General features: G+C 38.8%; 1 pseudogene; it reads right to left on the reverse strand.

The window, feature by feature from the left end:
* Positions 1-3,394: 3,394 nt before the first annotated feature.
* On the reverse strand, positions 3,395-5,368 carry LOC114624095 (annotated as a pseudogene).
* Between the last annotated feature and the right edge of the window lie 471 nt (positions 5,369-5,839).

A 5,839-nucleotide genomic window follows, 5' to 3' on the forward strand; every position in this document is an offset into this window, starting at 1 on the left:
TCAAAACAAAATATAGAGGTTCCTGGCAACCAAGTTCACTCAGTAATTTATCAGCCACACAGCAAGGAGATTTCAGTTTGGTTCCCAAAGTCCATACAGTAGCTGTATTTTGTAACACCTTGCTTGTTTGTGACTGTAGCCCTAAGGAAAGTGATAGATATTTACATCCATTCTAGACAGTTGGTAAACTCTGAGCTCAATGGAAGACATTGTATCAGACAATATTGAAGATATTGTATCAGACAGTGTTGTGATCATATGATGAGGCTATTTCAATCTTTCAACTTTGAGTATTTACACAGCATGCAACACAAACACACAAGTGTAAGCTTAATGTTTAGTGCACTGTCTAACTTACTCAAAATATTTTCTATTTCAAGTTTGTATAAACAATGCTTACCATTTATTTTCTGCCATGTCAATAAAAGCTGATCACCCAGTGACTGGGCAGAATAGACAATAGGGTGGAACCTCTGCCTGCATTTGGAGGGAGAGAGAGAGAGAGAGTAAAGCAAGTGGTATTCAACCATGAAAGGGGTCCAGGGAAATATTATGAGAGAACACACCCAAAGCTCAGACAGACAGACAAATTCAAAAGTGCAAGTATTTCAGGGATTTTTGACTGGGAGATATCCAGATTAGTTTAGAAAATTAGAATAGATTTACCCAGGTATTGTGCAGTAAATCTAATTAAATTTGAGTCCAAGTCTCATTATTTTGGAGTCAGCTGAGGGTAAAAAAAATACTAGATACCTTTTGATATTACCATTACACAATTCTCAAGTGCCCCTTCATGCATACACACACACACACACACACACACACACACACACACACACAGACACGTGGGAGAGAGACAGAGATGAAGACAGAGACCGAGACACAGAGAGACAGTGAGATTGGAAAGACAGGGAGGGAGGGAGGGAGGGAGGGAGGGAGGGAGGGAGGGAGGAAGGGAGGGAGGGAGGGAGGGAGAGAATTTCTTTCACAACTAAATGCAGGTACAGTCCACTCCTGTGCAGTCACTTGTGTGTTCATGGATACAGATAGCAGTTATACTTTCACCACCTACTGTGTAAGTCTTGACCATCTGTATATTCTCCTGCCAAGTGCTGCTGCAAGGTGTCCCTGAGTACCACCTTCCTCAATGAGGCTGTCATTTTATCTCTGGGGTGACTTCCTTTTCCCTCTCTTCTACTTGTGTTGATATATTACAAGGAGAGAAGAACTTTTGTGATACTCAACTTCTTGTATAGATCTTTGTGCTGTTTGTGACTAGAGGGTGTATTTCAGTTGCCAGGTGCTAGAATGAAGGGTTTCCTCATAGTATTAGGCCTTTGCTTTAACTTATCTCTCTTCTGAGGAACAGATGTATTTTTGTCAATTGTTCAAAATAGACGTGCACAATATAGAATATTATATGGTTTTGAATCAGAGTTTTCCCCTCTACTAAGAGATATTTTGGTATTGCCAGACTCAAAGAATATTCTCCAGACATTTGCTCTTGATTGTCAGAGAGACATATGAGAATTTTGCCTGTACTGTCACCTAAGAGCCAACTTATAAAGGCTCTAGTCAATATGCATTTCACATGCCAAAACAATTTTCCAGCATCCGAGTTATATACAGATTCCTAGTTTCCTATTTGTTTGAACTATAAACCTGGTGAATGATGTAAGTAGTACTGTTTGAATCTGAATTGATGTTTTTATTTTCTCTTCATTCTCTCTTTCTGTACCCCACTCTCTTGCCTCCTGCCCTTTCAAATTTTCTAGCTCTGACTCTGAATAGGATATATATTTTTGGAAGCTCTCTGTCTTAAAGCAAACTTCCAACTACCAGTAGCAGTTCTCACTATTTTCTAAATAGAGTATTTCCTAATTTGGGGCCAAGCACTGTAGTGACAAATTTGTTTCTTTAAAAACACAAAAGTGTTTTGTGAATGTTTTTGCTTTAGTTCCAGGTGTGGGATACGAGGCTGCTTCAATTCATTTGCAGCCACTAACTATAATTTGTCTCATACTGTGGCAGGGGCATGATTTTTACCAGCTGAAGACAGTTTACATTTGGAATTCTTGAAATTCTGCATCTAAATACCAGAGCTCCAAGAAAGGAGGCTGCTGCTACTCTCCTGCTACTGATGGTTGCTACTGCTTATCTTTCTCCATTTGTTGTTTGGTTGCTGGTTGCTGACTTCCAGCTGCTAGTTGAATATAATTGAAGATCCAGCTTGTCCCAAGAAACTCTCTGCACTTCTGTCTAAAGTAGCCTTTCTTTCCTGTGTTTTCTAGTCAAAGTTGGGCATATCCTATCCCTGACTCAGTCTGTCAAAACTTTCTCTAATTTGTCATTTTGTCTGCCCTTAGTTAGAAGTCACTGTTTGGGGTTAAAGGTGAGTACTAAGGGCACGTGTATACGGCAGCTGGATTACACAGACCTAGGTCTATGGATGTAATCCCTTGCAAGAGCAGCCATGATATTGCATGTAAATTTCTCTACTACTTCCTAATTGCTTTTCTCTATACATTGAAAGAATTCAGGACAATATCTGCTTAGTTTTTCTCCCATAGTTATATTCAGTCAAGTATATCTAATTTCTTCTAAAATTACTTTTTTCCTCCAATCATGTGGATTTCATAGGTTTTCAATACAAATGTGCAATTCAATTAAAAATTAAAATTTTTATTGATATAAAAAGGTATAAAACTTTGCAACTCTTTAAAATTTACCATTTCACATTCTTTTTAGTCACATCAAATTAATATAGAAAAATTTAGTAAATTAAAATAATTAATCATTGTTAATATGTTGCAATTATATATGAACAAATATTTCAGCACACTACAGGACAATTGGGTGACAAAATATTTCAGCATTGTGTGGCATATCTCACCAAGTTCTAAGGACAGAATTTAGGTACTATTGACAATTAATTGTTTGGGGAAGTAGTATCATTTTTTAATAGTGTAATCATCGGTATGTTGTGCTTTCTCCTACATAAAATTCCCTACATATTCTAGGGAATGAATCTCTAGTTCAACTCAGTAGGTCAAGCAAATATAAAATTTGTAGGGGAGGGATTGAAAAAAATTGTTTCATGGAAGAAGGACAAAGAGGAATACGCTAGTTCTAAAAAATTATAATATATTATACAAATGTTTGAAATTGTCTTACAATAAAACACTAGCATCTAAACTATTTTAACATATACTTAACTAACATAGGCTTTCTTTTTTTTAATGATATAATTTGTTTTATGGAGTATTTAAAAATAAAATATTATCATCACAGTAAAGACAGAAAGATTCTAAATGCGACAGAAGTTCCTTTTTAAAGGGTACTGGGGGGAGGGGGAAAGTTGGGCAAAGTCAGTCCAGGCAGAAGGCAGATCGCCTCAGTGAGAGAACTGCCTGTGGTCTGCTGGTTTCTTACTGATGTGTTTAAAGATCGGACTTAATCCACTTTCTTTGTTTTCTGGTAACCAAATCCCCCACCACCGCCTCTCTTTTTAAGCTTGCCATCATGGCTGCTCACATTCAGATCAACAAAAGGGGGGACCTTAAATCCTAAAGACAGAGCAACCTGAGGCAAATTTAAGTTGTTCACATTGAGGATATGCTTGAGAGAGTGGGAGTCACATGCTCGTATGTAAGATTTGTATGCTTCCTGGACAGACTTGTGGAGAAAGTAGTTCTTTTTGATCAGCTTTTCCAGCTGAGGCTGGATATCAGAAACTTTAGAACAGGAAAAGTCAAACTGATTAAATGGAACCTTGGACTGTTTCAAGTAACGAAGGAAACACAACTCTTCAGGGCGCAGGATAAGGAGGGAGTGCCCTCTTCCATTCAAGCCCCTGGCTGTTCTACCAACACGATGGATGTATTCCTTGGGGTCATTTGGAGGGTCTTACTGAACAATCCAGTCAACTTCAGGGATGTTCAGCCCTCTGGCTGCCACATCAGTACACAGCAGTATTCCCGAATCTGCTTGCAGAATTGGAAGAACGTGGTTGTTCGCTTATTTTGCTTTTACTTTCCATGGATGGCCAAGACAGGCAGGTCAATGTAGTTCAGCAGCTCATAGTGGTATTTTACAGACATGCAAGATGAAAAGAAGATCATTACTTTCTTCTTCCAATTCTTCTTAAGAAATGTGAATAGCAGAAGGAACCTCTTCTTAGAGGGACAAACAACATATCCCTGTTCAAGGCCATCCACTGTGGCAACCTCTTTATCGTTGTCAACACTCACATACAATGGCTCTTTTTTCAGAGAATTTCTTGCCAAGTCTTCAACTTTTCAAGTTTGTGTGGTAGAAAAGAGCATGGTTTGCCTACGTGCTGGCAAAAGTTTAATAATTTGCTTTAATTCTTCTTCAAACACAACATCCAAGATACAGTCAGCCTCATCAATAACCAGACACTGCAGGTTCTTGTGCATAAATCCTGGCGTGTTCTGCATGTGATCCAGGAGCCAGCCTGGCGTGGCCACGACGATGTTGATCCCATTGAGGAGCTTCTGCACTTCGGCAGACCTGTTGCTGCCACCCATAATCAGCCCATACGTATGAACATGGTGTGTCATCAGTTCCTTAGGAACACCAAAGGTCTGCATGGCCAGTTAGTTCTCTGGTAGGAGAGAGAATTAGGAATGTTCCATTCCTGGGCATGAACTTCAATTTGACAATGAGCTCGATCACAGAGATAAGGAAAGCGAGAGTTTTGCCGCTGCTGGTTTTTGCAGCTGCCAGAAGATCCAGAAGTGGCATGATACTTTTATGCTGGATCTCTGTCATGAGCTTGAAGCCCATTTCTTCTATGGTCTTCAGGGTGTTCTCATTGACGAGATTAGACAAGGAAGCAAATGAAGTGTCCTCAAAAGCACCTGTCAGTCCTAGGGGTAGGCTGGGCACCTCGCTGTCATCTGACTTCTTCACAACATCTTCTGGTTCCTTACAAGCCTCAGCGCTATCTTCAGTTTTTACTTTTTTTGGTATCAGGCCCGGAGTCATTTGCCACTTTCCTCTTTTTCTTCTTTTTCTTTTTTAGTTCTGAATCAGGAGACGGTGTTGCTGCTGCTTCTCCATTGGCTAAAGTGGTAAGTTTTGGGGGTGACTTTTTAACTTTGGCATTTTCCACAGTCTCCTCAGGCAAGCTTGCACTTTGTGCTTCTGCTGAGCCCACTGCCACAGAATGCTTCAGGGCCTTTTTAGCTTTTCCACCTTTTCCTGTTTCTTTAGGCACATCTCCATTTTGAGGTTGTGACAGGCTCGTGTCCGATGCTTCTCACAGCTTCAGGTTCCGCTGCCGCAGCTTAGCGTTCCGCTTTTCAATCTTCTTGAGCAGGAGTTTCATCTGTAACAGCGACATGTTGTCGGGCTGCCCAGCCGTCTGCCACAGGTTTTCAAATTATATATTTTTCTTTTATTTATTTACTACACAGTATGCAAACATATTGAAAGATTGCATGATTTTCCAGTTGTATTTGTAATTTTTACAGCTTTACATACAGGTTAAAGCTAATTTAATAAAGAAAAGAAAATGTAAGATTGAGAATGAGAATAAAAGTAATAGCAGCAACAGCAACAACAATAATAATATGTATTAAATTGCTATAAAATAATATCCTATTAATATTTATGATTTTTATTACTGAATACAGGCTAAATCTAAATTTAGTTAAAAGCACAGGGAATAAAAAGGTGATGATTAAGAAGGAGAAGAAACAAAATCAGAGGAGAAGGTATAAGAAGAAAGGAGGAATTAAAATAAAAAGATAAGAATTAATGATTATTAAGTTAATATGGACCAGAAAGTAACATGGAGTTATTCTTAACCTTT

Source organism: Grammomys surdaster, unplaced genomic scaffold, assembly GCF_004785775.1.
Source record: "Grammomys surdaster isolate TR1022 unplaced genomic scaffold, NIH_TR_1.0 65, whole genome shotgun sequence".
In the NCBI taxonomy this organism is placed as follows: Eukaryota; Metazoa; Chordata; class Mammalia; order Rodentia; family Muridae; genus Grammomys; species Grammomys surdaster.